Raw genomic sequence first — 21,927 nt, forward strand, 5'->3', positions numbered from 1 at the left:
AAACATTGCCATTGGACTAGAATATTAAACATCAATTGTTGTTAGTCCCTAAATAAGGATGTGGCTCAAGGTTAGTCTTAGCAGTGTCTACATATTTCCAGCTATTGTCTCATTTTCTTCGTGCATGTTCTACTTCCCACTAGTCATCATGACAGGCAACTTCCACAGTCCCTTGTTTTTGCCCAGACTTCCTCTGGCCTGACCATCTTTATTATGTTCTTAAGGTCATAAGGGCTTGCTTTTCTTTTTCCATACTCTCTGTAGTACAGTTTCTCATTTGTTCCCCAGCAATAGAAAGATTTACTGTGGCTTTTTCTAGTTCGCTCACTTACAGCCAAGGGAAGAAAGCTCTTCAAAGCTAAAGTCATCCAATATTTCCTTCAACAAGAGGATTCAACGCCATTCTCTCTGCCTAATACCAGTTTCTTGTGCAAAGTAATAAGTGTCATGTAACCTAGAATACTCCCTAGTTCATCCACTAGGCAGTGTTTTCCACACCCTGCATTTGCACAACCAGTGCAATCCCCTCAAACAAGGGAGAAGCAGTGTTATTCTTTCTATTTTAACTTGGTATTTACAGGCTGAATAATTTCCAGTCCACTAGTAATGTCTGAATATGAAACGAAGTGAGAGGAATTAGAGGTTAAATGATTTAACAGAAATTGCACTACAGATACAATAGATGGCTCTTCCTTTTTGCTGAAGGGGTGAAAAATAAAATAATTAAAAAAAAAAAAAAAAAGCAGAGCTGAGACTACATGAAGACTTTGCGTGTTGCTATGAGTTCATGTTCCCTCCAGGCTGTGTGCTTGCTGGGTCTTAGCCCAGGATCTGAGCCAAATCTTGTTTTCTCTGCCACTGTTCAGGTACATGCTGAATGTCTTCAAGGACCTGGGTGATGCTCAGCAAGTCAGTGATGACACTGTAGTGAACTGGACCCTGAAAGAATCTAGCAAGTCCACCTGCATCCCAGAACTTCAAGGTGAAGATTCCCCTTTTGTGTCCAAAAGGAGTGGCAGTTCCTAATCACAGAATCTTTCAGTCAGGTAGTGCTTCTAGAAATCAAATTGTTGTCCTTGTCAGTAATGCTGGAGTAGTGGTTGGCTGGACTACCTTCCCTAATTGAGAGCAATGCAAATCAACTCAAGCACTTCTTCGCAATGATCTCTCCTGTTTGCTCAGGCTTATGAAATGCTCACCCACTGATCAGGGTTTGGAGATTGAGCCCTTGTCTTTTTCTCATCTTGTTGAATCATCATAAGTTGTCAGGTTTTAAGTATTTCTGTTAAACCGTGGCTTTGAAATGTGTATTCTGTGACTATTATGTAGTAGCAGAATGACAGGCAGTTTTCAGGTCAATAATAGTCTTAGTTGATTATTTCTAAAAATGCAAACAGAAGGAAGAATGTAAATGTTAGCTGATAAGTCCTCGATTATGCATGCTAGCTATTAGCCCTTACAAATATTAATTACAACTTTTAACAGTTGGTAAAGTGGTCTTGACATTTCAAAGGTGAATTTACACATTAAAGACACTTGTCTCTGCTGTGGAAAGATCAAAATGCATGCATAAAACTGGTGTGACAGGACTGCTACACATCTTGAAGACTGAATCTTAGTAAAGAGGGTATTAGGTGAAATTATGGTGGGCAGGGGCAGAGCTAATGTGCCAGTTTTGGGTACCAGTCCAAAAGCCAACAAAGTCCTCTTTCCATGGCAAATGGGGATGCTGTATCCATGGCAAGAAGAACTGCTTCCTGAGTGTGTGCTCTTCCAGATCTTGCAGAGGTGAATCCAAAGATAGTGATGACTGTGTACACCTGCCTAATGGACAGAGGGATGAAGCAAGTATAAAGGGGCTGATCCACGTAAAAAAATTAAGCAAACAAAATGCAACAAAAGTTCACCTTCCCACCATAGGTCCATGAGTAGCAGACCAGCTGTGTCCATGCTGAAATGCTTTTGGCCTAGGAACTGCTGAAGCTCAAAGATGCTATGCTTTGCAAGACAAACTGGTATCAGGAGAGAGGAGTTTTAACCAACAAACATGCTCTTTTCCCACAGGAAAATTTCTCAAAAGCTCACAGAAATGCATTAGTAACAGACCAGGGTTTGCAGTGCTGCTCTGGAGCTGTTTTCACCTCGTTATATCCCCAACACATGGTGTGTGGTTTTGTGCTTTGTTTTGTTTGTTTGTTTGTTTTTCCCCTGAGAGCTATGAGGTGCTGGGGTATGAGCTGTATTGGGAATCAATCCTATTTCTATCTTAGATCCATTAAAATGCTGTCATTTGGTCCAAGGTTTGACTATTTCCTTACCCTTGCAAGCAAAGCAGCCATACAAAAATTGAGACCTGCAAGGTCCCAAGCTGAGCGTTGCATGACACATGCATCACTCAGCTTGGTGTCATCTGCTAACTTGGCTCAGGGTGCACTCAACCCCACCACCTAGGTCACTGTAACAGGTCAAACTGCTCCCAAGCACGACTGTTTTAGCCATATTATCAAACCCTGCACGGCGCGCCCTGCATTAATTGCTCTCCTCGCTCTACCAGCTGTCGTCCAACGGCACCGGGCAAGGTGGCGCGCCCCCTCCTGGTGGGGGTGTATGTGTGTGTGCGTGAGGGGCGCTGGGCGGGAAGAGCGCGCGGCACAGCCCGCTCCCCGGCCGCCATGCCTGGCACAGTCACCAGGTGGCGGTGCGACGTCGGCGAAGCGCAATTTCTAAAGCTGCACTGAAACCGTTGCATACTGAGTACAGCCCTTTGCTAAAAAAAAAACCCAACCAACCAACCAACCAACCAACAACAACCTTGCTTTTAGTACACGAGCGGTGCAAAGGGTGCACGAAACTTTATCCTGACCTCCCCTGGCCTCTCAAGTCCTTCACTGCGTACTCCCTAATGCAGAAGAGAAGTGAAAAGGCACAAAATGTTCCCACAGAGCAAGCTGGAGAGTTGGTTCATGGCCCTCTCAAACACCGTAACAAGAAAAATGTAGGTAGGTTTTACTCTGGGAGGAAGAAGCAGTGACTAAGCATGCAGAAAAGAGGCTTCTATGGAATGGGAGCCTGAGGTGCTGATAAGAAGTGAAAGGGAGAAAGCATTCACATGATCATGGCAGAGGAATTACATTTTTTCTGTGTGGCTGGGATTCCCTCCATGGTGCGTCTATCTGTGCTGGTAATACTCATCAAATGCAGAAGTTGCCATGATGGGATTTCAAGGAAAAAACTGACCTATCCTGAAATCAAACAACGTTAAAAGGAAAGTGAGCAGAGAGGTACATAACACTACCTTGCGTGCTGTGAGAGAAAAGGACGGAAAGGGAGAACTTAGCACAGAGCTGCAGCCTTTCAGAATACAAACGCTAGCTGAAATACATGAGCTAAGCGAGTCTGGAACCAGCCTGACTGTGAAAGCCATCACACATCTGAGGAAACAAACGGCAAAACACATCTGTTTGGGTCCTGCCACCTGCAGCCAGAGTAATGTGCAGTTTTCATTTGACTGAAGGAGAGAAACAAGTCCGTTATCTGCTAAATCTGCAAACAGAGCTGCATTATCGATTACAGCTTTATTTAAAAGTAAGTACAAACTGTCCTTTAGGTCAAAGTCAAAACAAGCAGTAAGAATTCAGTAGTGTCCCTGATTTCCTTCTGAAATCTTACTATGAGAGCATCTGGGAAACCAGCAGGCAAACCCATCTCATTGGCACTGAAGATGCCATCATGGAGCCCTTATGAAGGCACAGACAGATCATGGCAAGCATGTACCTCCTCAAGCTGTGCCCTCCAGGTAGGTCTTTACATTTAGTTTCTGACTTAGAAGTAGATTTTAGTTTGCCTAACACACTGTGCTGTTACATACCATACAGAACAAATTAAAATAACAAACACTACCTGAACCTTAGCTATGCAAAGAATAGAAAGAAACGGAAACTGCAGTTCTGCTCATGCATTTGTAATTTTCAACAGAAAAATCTGAATAGAGATCATCTATTCCTGATGGGTAATTTCTAGGAAAGAATCTGTGTAATTGAGTGCTTGTTACACTGTATATTGTATGCATGTAAATTAAAGTAAGAAAGCCTCTAAGCCATAATCCAAGCCAGCTATTAGCCTAATCAGTCTATCGTGCTACTTGTAAGTTAGTAATGAGAGGCTGGAAGGACTTCTCTAAGCTTGTGAGGGCCTGGAAAAGATCCAGTAGTTTTACAAATCTGCGAATTCCAACAGGATGAGAGAAATTAAATGTACGGTGTTATTACAAATAAATGTTCCCAAATTTCAAGCCCAATTTAATACTGCCTTAGCCATGGCCCAGAGTAAGGGGTGGTACGTGACTTTGCTGCTACATCATGTTGCGCAGTTTCAGCTTCCCATTTCTTTCAAGCCCTGAGGCTTCCCCCCTGCTCTTCCTCTCTGTACTAGCCCAACCATGCTGCTTGATGTGATGGGAAAGGGAGCGGAGGTCAAGTTCAAGTCCTTTGCTTGCCCTCTCCAGCTCCACAAAGACTTCTGGTTGCTTAGTTCTCTCTGCTACCAGTAGCATAATCTGCTTCTTTATCTTCCTTTAAACAAACATGCAGTTGTACTCGTCCTCCTTTTTCCTTCAGACATGTTTGTCATCTAGGCTCCTAGGCCATTTATACATGAAGGGAGCACTACAACACTTTTGCAAAAAAATATTTTACAAGTTGTCGTGAGTTGCATCCTCCTGGTATGGTTGAAAAGCATCGCAGTGCTTCAGTGTTGTGCTGTTTTTAGGCTAATGCATCTTGCCTCTCTGATGAATTGGCATATGGCTATGGCACCATTTAATATTCTGGTTTACTCTGGGCATCAGCTACAAGAAGGTGTTCAGCAATATCTTACCAGTGTAATACAGACTTTGTCTCAGTGTAAAGTGAATAATTTGCAGGGGGAACACAGGGACCATGAACAGTAACATTTCCCTTCGGATACGTTTATCAGGCTCCTGCAATCTAGGCACTGCAAAATAAAACCAAACTTATCTTCATAGGTAATTCTTCAGAATTATCTTTAAAATCAATGTAACTTCTGCTAGGGCTGAGTTGGAGTTACCCAGAGAAGAGGAGTGAATGCCCCTGTGCTATGTTTGGAGGTAACTCTTTTGTCACCAGTAATAAAAAGCTATGCATGATGTATTTAAACTGTATAAAAATTCCCAGTTGGTAATGTGTATTCTATTTTGAATTAAATAATTAAAAATCTTCTGTACAGAAAGCCCACAGCAAATAATGTAGAAACATAAAATAATATGATATTTTAAGATTTTGATTTTTTCAAGACACTTCTGGATTTCTGAGTGCTGTATTAACAAATCAAAGATGTTCCAAGAGAACAAGGAATTCAGCAAGTCCCAAATATATCACCAGAAGCCCCTCAAGTTCTGGAAGCCAAGCCTGGAGGATTATGCATGAGTACTTTCTGTTTGACCACCTCATGGCTAGGTGCACTTCCCAACATCCTTGCAGTCTCCAGACTTGCTGGGCCTCACATCCCACCCCAGAAATCCTTACGCTCTTGTCTTGCACCATGCCTTCACTGTAAAATAAGCATAGGGCTGCCCTGCAGCACTTGTCTCTCAGCACAAAGCCAGAACCTGCCCACAGTCTGCTTCAGTTTCTAGAGAAACACCCTGAAATCCCTAAACCAGAGCTGTATGAGGGCTCTCAGAAATGCCAGCGTTTCCACGGCAGAGCTGAGATGGAAGAGCTGGAAGTTTGGGGCTGTCTGTAAACTGTGTACAGCAGGGATGCCCTGGGGCTCCCTTGCTGCTTTGTGGACCTCATTACAGGCACTGAGAATAACCCTGTCCCCTGGAGCAGCTGCTATGTGAGGGAAATATTTTGGTTCAAAATACACTGAGTACAAGTGCTTCTGAAATCAGATTTTCTTTGATTTCTGGTTCACAGATTTCTGCTTGAAATAGAACAAATTGAATTAAAAGAATTAAGTAATGTCTTATAAGCAGTGGACCCTGGCTCTAGTCATCTCTGCTTGGCGCTGTTCTGTAGAATAAAAGTTGATTTGAAGACATTTCTGATTGCTTACCTGCTAGTGGATAAAACAATAACATGGATGCTGGGTTTAGCTGTATAGCTGCTTATGTAGTTACACAGGTAGCATGAGGTAACTACAGCCTTAATATCTGTGCTCAGAACAAACGTGCATAGTTTTGCCAGCATCAGTCAATGCAGGAATCTTTAATGCAATGTATGAAGTGGGAGTAGGAAATACTCCAGCTCTGATCCATCACTGTATTCACTCAAATAATATACTCTTTTTAGAAACATTACCTGCAGCAACCTCTAGCAGAGCAAAGAAGGAGGGAGAGCAATGAATTAACATTAATGCCTGTTAGTTGCTCCTTATGAAGTGCCTTGTTTGGTGAATCTCTAGAGATCACCAAAAAGCACGATGCCTTCCTGTGTATTTTTTCTGAATCACACCATATCCCTACAGGATTTCAGCTTCCTTCTCATTAACAACTTGGTGAAACAATTGCTGTACAAGCAGGGGTGGATGGGGAATTCAGTAGCAGCCACTCACCTTCCTGTCTTCTTCGAGCAGCATGCTGCAACCCACTGCTTTGTTAAGGGCCTGCTGGCATTCATCCTCTTTATCCAAGTGGTATCTAAGATAGGCAAATATTTGTTTGTTGTCTAAAATGCAGCTTCTTCTGAGAACGAGGTCAAGGCATATGAAGTATGTGCTGTTTTGTATACAACAGGCTTTGGTATGGGGTCAGTTGAAAACTGAGTAATGCCTTGTTTTCAAATATTTCATTTTAACAGCTATTTTAACAGCTATTTCTGCTCTAAACAGGAACAAAACTGAGCTTCTGAATGACAACACTGCCGTGTGCTCTTAGTTTAACCTGCACTAGTTACCTTGACATACCAGCCATGGAATTGAAGTCACCATGGAGCTGGCAACGTGCAGCCATCATGGGATTCAGGAAGGAAGCAGTACAGCAGTTCTGTCCTTGCCCTTCTGAGCTTCATCCTCCTTTTGGTATCTCTGTGTCATTCCCAAGGGCTATTGCCACCACTGCCAGTAATTTCTAGCTCCTGTATGGCATCTTTCATCTATAGCTGCTGTAGAAGCATTCCTTCTGTCTTCATTAAATACCTAACGAGGCATTTGGGCTCTTCCTCCTTCTCCCACCGTGACTGGCATCTACAAATCTCTTGCTCTCTTGGCAGCTTAGTGGGCTCAGCCTTAGTCATCTAAGTAGCAGCTTTGTCATTGGAGTGCTTCACCAAAGAGCAGCAAACAAGTCTTTGTTTCAGAGAGGTATTTAAAATATGAAGTACCAGCAGCACACCTAACTGAAGGCAGGCTTTGGTCAGTTCACTGTCTTAAACAGCTACAGTCTCTGTATCACTCAAGTAATTTCCCAGGGTGATGTCAGCAAGTACAGGCAAGAGGGGGAATGGAATTATTCTTTGAACCTAAGCAGAGAATAAGGCTAGGCTGCTTTTGGAATCCCAAAACCAACTTAAAAACAAATGCGGTGATGCATACAGAATTACAGCTTGCCTTCTGCCCCAAGCTGGGTTCTGCTGCCCCATCTCCTCATTAATTAAACATGTAAGAAAGTAAAAAGCTCAGAAAACCCAGACCTTAGACTCTCAAAGATGAGGCTGACTTTACAGGCAGCGAGAGTAGAAACATGGGGAAATAGCTGAGTCTGCTGTGATGCAAATTGTGCTCAATCTCTCCTTACCAGTGAGTAATACTTGTAACCCAAGAAAGGATAACACACACTTCCTCTGTTCAAGAAGATAAGAGGTTTCCAGAGCTTATACTCAGACAATAGCCTTCTTGATGAGCATCCTCACTGTCTAGCTTAAGTGCATAACCAGTCTGTTCTCTACAGATTTTTAGCCATACAGTGGTCCCATATGAATACAATTCCAGGTACCTAGAAAAAGTGCACACTGCAAAAGCTATATGTATTGCTCAGGTCTGAGATGGGTGTGAATGAGTACTGCTGGGATGTAGCACATTTGTGGCCAGCACAGACCCCTAAGCAAAAGGTGGATTACAGCATCCCTCACATTGCCTTTTTGGATGACTAGCTCTTTATTTCCTTGATGATTTGGAAGCATTATTTTGAGCACTGTTACAACACAAACCTAAAAAAAAAATAAAAAATATTTGGCTCTATTTGCTTTGTAAAATTAGTTCCATAAGCATTTTTAGGATGACTTTCTAAATCCAATAAAGATCTAGTAAGTATTCATTAAATTAGATGAATTATGGGTAAAGACAGAATTTGCAAATATATTTTTGCCTGGCTTTGCCTCACTGTTGGCACAGATATCTGGAGACTCTGATTCATGAACACTGCTTTCAGATCAGATTTACTTTTAAGACCAGAAGTACACTTACATTAAATGAACAACTTGGTGATGCGTTTGCCTCAGTTCTGTCTGAGTCTCTGTTCTGAGAGAACACGTGTCCTAGCAGTTCAAGTGATGCTGGCTGTTAGAAAGCTTGCAAAATGCTTATCTCAAAATTCCTTGCACAGTTTAAAGTGGTCTTTAGGCTTTTTTTTTTTTTTTTTTACTTCATTATGAAATGCAGAGAGGAAAACCAGAAATACTGCCCTTATATTAAAATGTTACCTAGAAACAGCTGATATGATTTAAAGAAAATGATTCAGAAAGAGGCATAGCTTTGTACACTAATCCTCAAGCAGTAGCTAATAGGCTGAGATTTACAAAGTATTCTGTCTGTGTTTCTGCTTGTTTGTTAAATCTTCATTACTTAATAACTTTGTGGGATTGAGAGGTGTGTTTCAGGGTATTTCTTTCCAATTTTAGGAGAGTGAAAAAAACCTGAGGATTCTATTAATAGTTTAATTGAACAGCTGGCTTAAATTAAATTGTAATAGTCTATACTAAGAAGTTTGTAATTTGTCATGTTTTGATGCTACTTAATTGATTAAATTCACTAGATGATTATCTTGAAGATGAACTCTCCTCCTATTTAAGTGCTGCATGCTATTACAAACACATCTGTAATAGTTTGGGAGATTTGGGAGATAAATTTTGAAGGCTATTCCTCCAAATAGTTTGCTTTCAGGATTAGCCTAGTGTTCTGTGTACAGGCCAGGTGCATGTCAACTCTTTAGCAGACAAAGTTTTTAATCTAATTCTTCAGTTTAGCAGACCTGCTCCTTCTGAAAGCAGCAGCCTAATGATTGCATACTCTCAGATCCAGCAGAAGGATACCTTAGCTTTCCAGAAGCTGCTCAACAGCTTGAGGGAATAGTCTACCTCATCACTAAGCCTTATGTTTAATAAAGTTGTCCCCACTCAACAACCAGAGTACAGATAGCAGAGACTGCGGGGCATACTGTATAGAAGGGCAGAGTAATAAATATTACTCAACTTTATTTTCACCCTTGTTTATATTACAAGATTGCCCTGATTAAAAACTGCTCACATTTCACACATGTTCTTTAGGAACAACTTCCAACATCCCCCAATCCAATAGGGGACCTCTATGGAAGCCCTGACACTTCTTCCAAGGTTTGAGAGTCTCCACTGAGGGCACAAATCTTAGGGCATCCCTCCTCTGACATTAGCCTGCACACTTGATAGTGAATTTATTTGGTGGCTAGAGCATTTTCCTCATAGACACGCTTCACAAGTTTCTGCTGAGTATCAGTGTGATGAACATCAGTTTTAAAATGGCACATGCATTGAAATGAGCCTGGACAATAGAAATTTGATTCCGCAAAGTAACAAAGACAGGAAATATACCAAGTGATCTGTTTGCTTTGTCAAAACTTCTCCAGTTCGTAAAGCAAACACTCAAACTGAATCGAGTATGAAAAACCACTGTGGGTAATAATTAGTGTATATTTCCCACAGTACCCCGTTGGCCATACTCCTTGTTGGAGTAACTGAAGAGCAAAATGGCCAGGGTACTGATGTGAAATCTAACCAAAACTGGAGTTCGTATGGACATCTAAGGAACCTTAATATGACACTGATCTTGTCAACCAGCACAAGGTAAATACTACAGAGAACATTATGAATTTGAGAAGAAAAGCTCTTGATTGAAAAAAGAGATAAGTTCAGCATAAAAGAGAATGAACAATGCTGTAATTTGCAGCAGACTATGAAAAAGGAATGTGTTTAATTAAAAAAAAAACCTGCTTTCTCATGTAGGAACATGCTGTCTGCCTAATCAAGGTTTACAAAGAGCTGGTAGCAGTGAGATAAAGTAAAAACCAAGGCAATATGACATTCTTTGATTTTGTTAATTGCCCCCTACTTCATCTTTTTTGTTCCCAGGCATTAAGCAGCCTGACACTCTTTCACAGACTTGTAGTAAATGGGACTGTTCATTTAGGAACAGTAAAACAATAGGATGGAGGTCTGAGAGTTTCATCATTGTTAGACCCTGGAAGTTTTACAGTGATATTGGTCCAAAACTCCATGAACTTTTTCTGATGAATTGCAAATTGAGTCTCTGCTGAATGGAAATAGGAGGTGTAGGTACACTGAACATTGTTCCTGATCTGCAGGGAAAGAAAAAGGGAGATGAACTTCTACACTGTACATTCAGTACATACATCCTACAGACCTATAATGCCATTTTGAGGGTAAAAGCCTCACCTGAAGGGCCTCATCAGCTGTTGGAATTGACTTTGACAGACTTTGGCTCAGGGTAAGAGGATCCTCATGGTACAATGTGTATTCAGACACCGAATCAATCCGACTAGGGAAGAAAAAAAAAGATTAAACTCCCAAACACAAAGTCACAGCTTGGGCATATCTCAGCGTAGTTTCCCATGACATAAAAATTGTCCAAGAAATCTGAAGAGCATAAACACCAGTCAAGTGCTATTCCATAATTTTATACCTTTTCTGTTTCTCTAATTGGTATGTCTGTATGCCATTGATGCTGCAGCCAATGTTTGCAATTTCCAATTTATAGATACTGTTAGGCAGTAAAGATTCAGACTGTGTACAGACTACAGCAATTTTAAGTTTTTTTTCTGTCAATTTCAGACTGTGCTTTCAGCAAGAATTGCTTTCTTTTCTGTGTGTACCACCTTTTAGGGAATAAGAAACTAAAAGGAAATAGTGTAGTATTGCAAACACGAGTGACTTGATTCTCAAATGCAATCGCAGCAACTCAAAACTGAAGAGCTAGAGCAAAAAAAATTAAATGGTTTAAGTACTAAAACTTTTTACAATTTATACACAGAAAAAAATATGAGGGAAAGAAGTAACCTCTATTCAGTCAGCAGTGAAAGAGATTCTGATTATCCTCTATTTTTGGTGCATTATGTGAATCAGTAGTGGTCCAGTGACAACAGTGGTCAGAAACTTCCAGCGGAAACAATCAATAGACAGTACAAAGCTGCAAATACAGCTCTTATATTTATGCTATCATTTCTTAAATATGAAGTTTAAAATTTAACTTTTTGGTAACCAGAAGACAAATTTTCTAAAATATATATACTTGCATCTGCTATTTTGCAAAATATCTTCAGCTTAAAGTGAGCAGAATAGATAATTTTTTTCTGCAAAGACCAGATATTGCTAATCCTACTGCTTCTTTTTCTTTCCTCCTCCTGTCAATATTTTTTCCTGCATATTCCTATCAAGGAATTACAGAAAAAAAGAAAACCAAAAACAACCAAACATATGAAAAGCACCAGAACCAGGTGTTTACCTAATGATGATTTCATTTTCATTCTGCTCCTGAACATAATGGAGCCCACTCTCTCAGGAAGACCTAGAGTAAAAAAAACAACCCATCTATTGTTTGCTTATCAAACAACAATGGTTATTTGTATCTGTTTTCAAGAGAAGAAAGTGAATAAGTCCGTCTGCAACAGTGAATATCAAAAATAAGTGAATATCAAAAGATATGTATTCATTCTGGCATGTCTAGCAGGTGAATTTTTTCAGCCCAAATTTCAAAAAGAAGGAAGATGACCTAGACTATAACAATTAAGTCAGCATCAGTCTCAAGTAAAATCATGGGGGAACTGTGCTACGAAATTCAACTGACATACAGTTGAAGATGAAATTAATGCCATCAGCACTGCTTTGAGGAAACATTCATGAGAATCTATCATTTGTTTAATTGAGAAAACTGCACGCGTATGATGTAGCCTACATAGTTCTTGCTCAAGTGCTCAGTTTATCTTTGCAGCAAATTAGATAAATAAAAACTAGCTCACACAAATAGATCTGGCCTGACAGGATGACAGATTTCAAGAACACAGTTTTATGAAAGAACAGCAATTGGATCACAATGTGAAATTTTGGATATCACAATATTTTGGAGTATATGGAACATATTAGGTCTGATAAAACTCAAGTTTTTCCACCAGTGATGCAGAAGTACCTTCAAAAACTTTGTTGATCAAATTGTCAGATGACAAATATGGGTACAATGAAAGATCTGCGACTGAAAATTAGTCATGCAGAACATCAGAAATAAGCTGAGAAATTGGTCCTAGCCATGAAATTTTCTTTCTAAAAGTCTGTGGTGCAAAGTACCATACATAAATGCACTGAAGACAGACAAGCTTAAAGATGGTGGCCTCCACTCTGGAGCAGCAGCTCAGGGAAGACTGCGTAATATTTAGAAATCATACCTTAAGGTCACAGTGTCAGTATAAAGAAAAAAATGCTCTGGAACAGAAAGAGGAGTGTATGCTAGAGATATTGAGATAGGCGTTACATATTCCTTTGCAGAGATTTGGAAAACATGCAGAAAAGACTTTCCACAGTGCTCCAGGAGAGAAAGAACACACCTTGCTCTTGCAAGAGATAAGGAGAACAATGTTTAGTGAGTGTGAAAATGAAGACTGAAGGGTGATGGGATTACAATGTACAAGCTCCCCCCTGAAGAGAAACAAGGATTTCCTGAAGTGCTCTTCAACCTAGCAAGGAAAGGCATAACTTGAATTACTTGATGTGAGCCAATGCCAGGGAAAATCAAAAAGAAAGTACAAATCTTCATCGTGACAGTCATTAATTAAAGAAAATTATGAATGAAAGTAACTGCTTTCTGCAGCACGGGATACCTTTATCAAGATTGTGTACCCTGCAGGAGCATGTATGAATGCAGCAGAGCTCAAACAGTGGCTAGAACAGCATTATAGCCTGAACCAGGGCCAGGGTAGTACAAAAAGGGCTCTCACCATGGCCCAGACACCGAAAAGAGTGCCAGTGTCCAGAAGCAGGAGCCACACTTTCATCTACTGGTGATGGACTAGGGCACAGCTTTGCTTTTCTCCTCTAACATAGACCCTGCCCACATTACACTGCCAGCAGCACTCACTGAGAAAGAGCTCTGGAAATGAGAGTTGTGGTCCCACGTTCTCTCTGCCTCTCAGTTCTTCCTCTCCCTGGTGCATAAAATGAAGGGAAAATGGTTGAATGCTCAACTCTGCTAGTTCTGTTCCCTCCTATGGGCATCTCTCCTGCTCTGGTGGCTCAGGTCCAAGAGATACCCACAGCTGCCATTCAACTTCAGGAGCCTGAACACTCTGTTATGTCTCCAGTGCTTCATAAACACAGAACAAATGGTAGCATCTCTTACCCCTGGAAATTAAAGATCATCAGTAAAATGAATGCTAGCTTACTTGCAAGTAGAAAAAAGTATTCTCACCATTCCCACCTTTCTGCAGTATTCATGTGAATCTCCTTTGACTACAATTAAAGCAGCCCATCAGCTAACAAATTAAATGCGTCAGAAGCATAGGGATAGGATTCCTTTTGTAGGAAAAGGAGTGGGCGCAGCAGTATAAACTCAGCTGTGTTTTTCAAGGGGAACAAAGAAACTACGGACACAAAGGTGTCCCAAACAAAGCCCCATGATTTGAGTCAGTTGAGACTGAGTGATTTGTGGCATTAATGATCCTGGCTTTTGGGAAAATCTGGCATCTTGTACAACAGATACAAGAGCCAACTGGACAAGCATCAACTCTGAAAGCAACAGCAGCATGTGCTACAGAAGGAAATGATTAATGCTGAGAGGTTCAAGAATGAAAAGTTAACCCACACTGCACTGTTTCAGATTTTGTCCATTCCAGCCCATTGGTTAATCCCTTCTTGGCAAGATTTCCCTGAAATGTTCTCCAGGTTGATATCCAGGGACTAGATCTGATCTGAATGAAAGGTACCTTAACAGAAGGCAAAGCAATGGGAGTCTCAGAAGTCAGCTTTCAGCCATAGCAGCTCCAGTCCTGGCAGTAAGTCAGAGCACATAACCAATTAGGACCACTAAGGGACCATTGACCAGCAGAGATTTGGCATCTGTATTAAATCCTCCCCTATCCCACTCCCATTCATCCTCCCAGAATGCTGCCTTCTTAGAGCCCTACAGTAACAGTAATATGTTGATGGTCCAAAGCACAGACAAAGGGGTTAGGTATGAAGGCAGTTTACTTTTTCAGGAAGTCCTCCTGAAGAGTGGAAGACAGCAACAGACCCTTTCTTATTCCACGGACAAACTGAGCTGTGAAGATTTACCTGCAACACAGTAAGAGACTGGGTATGCTGCCATCTCTGAAACACACAGTGGAGTTTTGCTTGTACAAATTCAATTTTTTGGTCAGTTATTCTTTCCTAAAGCAATGATTCTTACTCTTGTTCCATACTTAGTAATGGGAATTTGTATTCTGTGTACATGTGATGGAGAACGGGGAAAAAAATACTCTTGCCATCTCATTCTACAGAAAGATAAGATAGTAGTCAACACTTTCCCTTGGGTAGTAAGGGTATTTGTGAATTCATGTTTAATCTGTCCTTTTGCTTCATTTCTACTGCTTTGTTTCTACTCCTTTCTTTCTGGGATGTTACCTAGTTCATGCACAAATACATGGAAAACATTCTGCTAACAGCTGAAGACAGCAACTGTAATGTAAATAGATGTTGTGTAATGCCTATCAAGCACCTTGCTCTAGTGTTCATCCATGTCAGTGAAGTTATTAGGGGCAGCTCTGAGTCACATTCACCTGGAATAACACCTGAAGATGCCTTATGCCATCTCTCCTATCTGTGACAACCACCTGGGTCAAGCATAGTGTTGGACACACTCCTGAGCCAAGAAGCAGGACACATAAGGTTGAAAGGTCCTGCTGGGGATGGCTGACCTGCTGAACTCACTGCTTCCAGATCTCTCCAGGAGAACATCCCTTCTCCACAGAATACATCTGATTCTTTGAGATCACCCAAATATGACAGGTTGAGAACAGTGATTGGTGGCATAGATATCAGTCATGTGTGTTTCATAACTCCTGAACTTGTAAGCAGATGACAGATCTGAGTATGTTAGTACAGACACCAGATGTTTGCTCTTCACAGGACTCAACCAGACTCACACATGCTTATGCAAAAAGCTAAATCCAGGCCTATGTCAGGGCTTAGATGACACGCTGAACTGAGGCCTTTAAACATACAAGTCATATTGCTGTTCTTCCACAATCTGAAGTATATAAAGAAAAATTAACTAGCCAGTATCTAAAGTGCCATTGTCAGCAATGTTTATAGGCAGACAGCATCAGTGCTTATGGGCAGTAAGTGTTACACTCTTCCAAGGAAGGTATCCTCAAGCTCTGTAACAATTCTCTTTTCTTAGAGACCTACTCAGCACTGAGTTTCACCTGAAAGAGATACAGCTCTCAGCTCTTGAAGAAAAGCTCTACAACTATGTTTATGCATGACATTTATTTTATTACATAAAATTCATTGATCTTCAGTAAATGAAACCAGGAGACATGTTTTACTTTACTATGCAATAGATTGGTACAATATATTCCTTCCATTTCCCATTACTATGATAGTACAGCACTTGGTAATTCAGGTTTGCCATAAAGTACTGTAAAAAGTAAGCATCTGCCACTCACTGATTCCTGGAAAGAGTGTAACACCTGGCTCTCCAAAAATGCTACCTGAAATAAACAAAAGCAGTAAGTATAAATATAGATGTTACTTAGCAATCCAATACTCCAGCAGAGCTATTGGAAATAATTTCAGGTAGGAAGTGTGCATTCATGATTGGACAGCACTGAGGACATTAGAATTTTGAATGCTCATTAGGCTGAAACATTTATGCACTGCCACCCTGTGATTAATAACATTATCAGCAGGGTTGACAATGTTATTAATTGCAGGGATGAACACTAGCTGATCAGTTGCTGCTATGGAAGCTGTTCTGTGCTGCTTGGACACGGGGCATCCAGGGACCACTTCTCTGATGCAGCACAGTGAAGTCACATACCACAGTATGGGAAAAACATACTTGTTCACCCCCATTCTGACCCGAGTCAGCTACAATCTGGCTTAAAGGTCTAAAGCCTACGGTTTAATATCCTTTTCAACCCTCCTTGTCACATTCAAAAATAAAGCTGCAGTTGCATTATCTAGCAGCTTTCCAGGCTAAGTTGCACAGTGCAACTGCAAGAACACAGCTCTCATGGCCCTGAGAGATGGGTGAGAGAGAGAGATCAATGGTGATGCATTACAAAGTAAGTGTAATCTGGTGAAAAGCACCAGCCCACAGTAGAAAAGGGTGGGCCAGGAAGCCTTCAAACAACAGCTGTCACAATGCAGTACAGACAGGCAACTCAACTGCCCCCACATTGAAGGTGCCTTGTTGAGTACCTGCATGGGTGTCCTCAAACCACATATGTCCCCACTTTGTCAACATACCATAACTGAGAATATGATGAAGGAAACAACTAAAATTAGTTACAGAAATAAACATTTTGCTTGATAAAAAAAAAATCAAAACACATGGATGCTTTAGTATTTGCATTGATCTTTATCTTGACTGCTAACACATCCAAGAGTAGTACTATAAACAGGATAGAAAGAAGAAAAAATGGAGTGGGAAAACAGAAGGTGGGTGCAATGCTGTGATGCAGTGAAAAACACAATAACAGCAGAGCAGCAAAGTCCTAGACTACAGCAAGTTGCTAACATGCAACAGCCACACACAAACACACAGAAACAAAGAAAAGAAATTGCTTACCTTCAGAAGACCTCTGGGAGGCAGGGATCTCCAGCAAAAAATCCCTACCTCCACTGCCAACCCTTAAATGAGGTTTGGGAAGGGGTGGATCCTGGCTCCACCCCTTCTGCTCACTCAGGTACATTGCATGCACCTGAGCTCCCCTGTGTTGGCCCTGCCTTCCCACTGGGTGCTCAGTCACTGGTTCAGACTGTGACTTACTTAGCATTTCTGCTACAGTGAGTAAATACATGTATTAATTTAAAATCTTTTAAAAACACAAACCTGCTGTCTTGAGAGAAACTATGTCCTTCCATTTCTGGTTTAAAAATGAAAGCTGTAAGCTACATTAAAATAAACAATGTAAGTAATTAAGAAGTGCTGCCCTTCACTTTAAATTTATATACCATCAAGGCAGAGATGCATCTGTGAGATCAAGTTGTCCTGTGGATTTTGTTAGTGTGTTACCACCTGGTAATATCAAATCAGGTCATGTAGAACTGTGCCTGTGCTTCATTGTCACCCAGAGGGAGGTGACAGCTTCCACCATGACACAAGGCTTTTGGAACTATGGCTTACTGAGGTACTAACTGACCAAAAGCCAGTAGAAGTTGGCTTTATTTTTTTGTGTGTGAAAGAATCTAGGCTAATCACAGTGGCCATGGCCTTTAATTATCATGAGTATTATCAGTAGAAGATCTTAAAGGCCTTGCTTTGAGACAACGTGTTATTTGTCAGGTAGTCTAAGATATCAATCAGTCTGTCTTGAGAGATCGCAGTGATTTCTTTTTTGTGTGTTTAACACAGATCCCACCATAACAGCTGAGTGCTTTCAGACTTCAGTTACAGCCTAGAAAGTAAAAAGCAGAAGTTACAATAAGGTTAGAAGAAAATACAGTTTTGAACAAGACAGTGGTATAGAGCCTGCACAGGATTTTGGACAACTGAAAGAGAAAGCTGTGCATGAGAGCAATTATCCTGCAATGATATTTTCAAGAATTTCTTTCCAAGAAAATCTCCTTGTCTAATGAGGTAGAAGAAAACATGATTCATTTTCACAGTATGTTTTGTCTCGTATGTGGTTTAGGAAGTCCTTAAATCCTTACTTTCTCTCTTTTCAAAAGTGGGAGGCAGGAGTTGAAATAGTACCTCTGTCCAGCTCTTTGTTGCTCCTCATTCTTGGGACAGGTTTCTTCGTGACTCCCTCCAACCCAATGGCTCATGACACCACACCCCCTCCTAGCCCTCCCCCAACACACTGGCTGCTCCTTATGTTCCATGCAACATCTGAAAATGACAGAGGATGTCAGCACCCTGCTGCTGCAGATACTGAATTCTAAATAACAATCCTGCACACTGAACAAGGCAGGAAGAAGCTGCTGTTATCCTTGCTTCGCTGGTGGCATTGGCAAACAGTGGCGGAGGAGATATTTTAAGCCCTGTGCTCCAAAATACAAGCAGTTGCCCTTTCTTTCATTGATTTCCTTAGGGGTACTTTTCTCAAGGTACTGACAGAGTAGGATAAAAACTATCCTGCTGAAAGGCAGGAGAATGACTTTATGGGGACAATCTTTCTGAATGAGATGGAGGTCAGGCAGAAAATAAGACACACATTCAGTTGAAGTATGAATGCCTGACTATGCATTTATACAAAGAAACCAAAACAATACCAAGTTTTTTTTTTTCCTCAAAGCCTCATTTGGCTTTGAAATCTTTTTATACAGTTTCATATACAGTCTGATACATTTTGTTAATAGGATTCCTAAATAGTTTTTGTTTCTTTATTATTTTTCATCCCCTTGGGAACAGTTAGCCATTACCTCCTCAGCAGTTCCCAAGATTTTAATAGGGCTTTTCTATAGATTCAACCTTTTGATTAATTGCAGTCTCTCATCACTTCAGTTCAAAGGGTATTTGCAAATAGTCTTAGATTGCCTACCTCCGAGAATTGGAGAAGCAGCAGAATTAAGCACTTTGCAGATAAACTTATTAAATAGAAAGGTGCTAGGTAGGCTTAGGAAATGATGGAGTTAGTTTAGGAAGGAAATGAGCTGATGGGAAGAAAAATGTTTTTGCTTCCTTTTTCCTACAAAGCAGTTCATTTTCAGAGAAGAAGCTTACTTTCATCTTCTGACAGAAACCTGCTTTGGCAGCTCCTGGGGGGTTGCCTCACAGAGCGTCCTTCAGATGCACTTGTAACACAGAGACCTTTACTGATTTCTGTTTGTATTGTTCTTGCAGCTACTGGAAATTTCCTAATGTGTACCATGAGCTATGCTCCAGCAGAAGTGATGAATGTTTTATACAGGAAACATTCTGGTGCTTTTGAAGGCATTATTTTTATTAGTAGTAGTAGTATCTTTTTTTGTGCTAATGGGTTCTTGCGTTGGCTTTCCCTCAGAAATATAGCTGGGACTCTCATTCTGTCACTTATTCTGCACCAGTATGTCATATCTTTTCACCAGTCATCTCTATGATGTCTGAATCCTAGGCAGTACACCTGCTTTTGATACACTTCATCATTTCTTAAAGACACACTTTTATAGCATTTTACATACCAGCTCTCAGTCCTGCTCTGTGCAGAAGTACAGTACACACAGCCAAGAGCTGTGCTGTCCATCAGGTGAGCAGCTGGATTTTAAAAGTAGATGCTTAATGAATTGTATCTCTCTCCATTCCCATTCCAGTTGTGGTTTGCACTTTTTTTTTTCCTGGTGGACAGTATTAATATTAATTTAAACCCTAAAGGTTATGGAAACTTTTCAGAAGATTAAAGCCTTATATAAGCCCAAAGGCCTCAGACAACTAGAAAACATTTTCACAACAGACAGAAAAAAATGTTATTAAAAGCAGCATATAATTTTCCATTTAAAAACAACACTGTTGGTAAAATCAGTTTTTCATCCTGTCTGCCATCTCCCCTCTAGGGAGACTCCACCATTTCACCTTGGGCTTGGAGCTACGCCTGAAATGCAAAGAGAAGATTATAAGAGCAAGAAGATTGTAACCGTTACTTGGAATAAATTGAACAGTTCAATCTGTTGCATTACAGAGTCTGGTGTGCATCTAAACCTCATTGGATCCCTTGAAAAATCCTGTGCTGTACAGAATAGTGGCCAGCAAGTCTATATCTCCTTTTATTACTCGGAATTTTATAGATATTTAAGGATCATTGACTAAAAATATTTTTTACCCAATACCTAACAGTCAGGTACTGTGTGGTGGTGATTACTGAACGCAAATCAAAACATTATCCTTGGTATTTCCTATAGTTTCATATAGTAGTAGTTTTGCAGCTTATGAATACATGACATTCTATACGTAATGTTTGTGTATATATATGAACATATGTGTTGTTTTTTTCAACTGTCCAATAGACATGGAAGTATAATTGTATCCATGGGTAGGGAAGGTTTTTATTTTAGCCATCTTTTAACTATCAGATCAATGCATAAGAGTAATGATATACCTAAAAATCATCCTTAATAGACTTGTTTTGCTCAGATAAGTCATGCATTTCCAACATGACAGAAGCTGAGCATCATAAACTGCTGGCAAATGATTATTAATAAAAATACAGGGAAAAAGGAGAAAAGGAAATAATAAAGAAAGTAACATTTTAAGAAAAAATGTGATTGGAAAAGAATGATGAGCTTAACAATGCTACCATTCCAGCCATTTCAATTGACTAAAATATCAAATTGTTCTAGGGAAAATGACACTGGGGGAAAAGACATCTCAAAAGAAGGAATATCGGCAGCCAAGGTATATCTCAGCTGAAGACATGAGTAGGGAGGTCAAGCCGGTTCTTTGAGTGACAGGCTATATTGAATACAGTTTTTATTTGAAAAGCTAACTTACCATTTATACTTGGTAGGCAGTCCTCCAGTAATTGGGCTCATCACATAACTCTTTGTTTCTAATATTTTCAGGATTCTGCAAAGATGGATTTGAGGCAGTAAGACAGCCAGTGCTGTCTCTGACAGAGTCTGTCTCTGTGACCTTGTGTTTGTCGATTCGACAGCAGTTCAGGACTCCCAACCCTCCATTCAACTGCCTCAGCACAGTGGCTGGGATTGAAGCTCAGTGCTGACAACGTGTGCAGTGACGGTGAAACCTCAGGAAGTCTGAATTTTCTGCTGAGCAAGTAAGTGAGGCTTATTTTTTAGTTATCTTTGGAGTTAAAACTTTGGTACAACTACGTTAATATGCTTGAGAAGAAGCAGACCAGGCTGGAAATATAATACAGTAACCATGAACTTGTGCAAGAGCTATAAAAAACTGAACTGAAGCAACAGAAATCTTCCCCCACCATGTTTTCTGTACTTGATTCCAGCAAAGAGGTATGTGGAACTGGGTAACAATGAGAAATCAGCACTGACAAGCCAAAAGCCAAAGTTGAGTTATTTTTCTGACTAAGAGCACAATTTACACTTGAGAAATCAAATACTCCATCAGCAAATCTTCTCTTGTTCTAGGATTAAAGGCCAAATTTGTACTGCAACCCTCCAGTCCTCTCCCCTCTCTCTATCTAGAAGTAAATTCATTAGCCAAAATTGGGAATGGTGATAAAAATGTATGAAGGGGTAAGAAAACAATGGTACTCCCTTAAACATAGTCTTTTTTCAAATTCCCCCAGATGCTAAGGAAAAAAACAATGAATTTTATGGAGGCAATAAGAAAACAAAGATAAATAAAAACAAACCCCAAATCCTTTACCATCATGATGCCACTGTAATAGCTTCCCCACAGGAAAATAAAGGAACTGTTATCCATGTATGGGGAAAGAAAGTTGTGTTCCTCTCAGGACCAGAAATAAGTGGTAAGTGTTCTCTGCTTTAACGTTTCTGTGCACCAAAGAGATTCTATTCAAGCTACTGCAAGGCTAGAAACATTCTA

The 21,927-nt window shown here is 40.4% G+C and overlaps 1 long non-coding RNA gene across 2 annotated transcripts; it reads right to left on the reverse strand.

The window, feature by feature from the left end:
* Positions 1 to 2,699: 2,699 nt before the first annotated feature.
* Positions 2,700 to 17,068, reverse strand: LOC121110593. 2 transcript variants are annotated; one of them, XR_006939093.1, is made up of 4 exons: positions 15,923 to 17,068; positions 11,731 to 11,793; positions 10,665 to 10,767; positions 2,700 to 3,242 (listed from the first exon to the last, which is right to left on the reverse strand). It is a non-coding gene; the product is annotated as an uncharacterized LOC121110593 (long non-coding RNA). The 2 variants fall into 2 exon arrangements; XR_005859314.1 differs by lacking the exon at positions 15,923 to 17,068 and having other exon boundaries at positions 11,731 to 12,638.
* Between the last annotated feature and the right edge of the window lie 4,859 nt (positions 17,069 to 21,927).

Source organism: Gallus gallus, chromosome 4, assembly GCF_016699485.2.
Source record: "Gallus gallus isolate bGalGal1 chromosome 4, bGalGal1.mat.broiler.GRCg7b, whole genome shotgun sequence".
Lineage (NCBI taxonomy): Eukaryota > Metazoa > Chordata > Aves > Galliformes > Phasianidae > Gallus > Gallus gallus.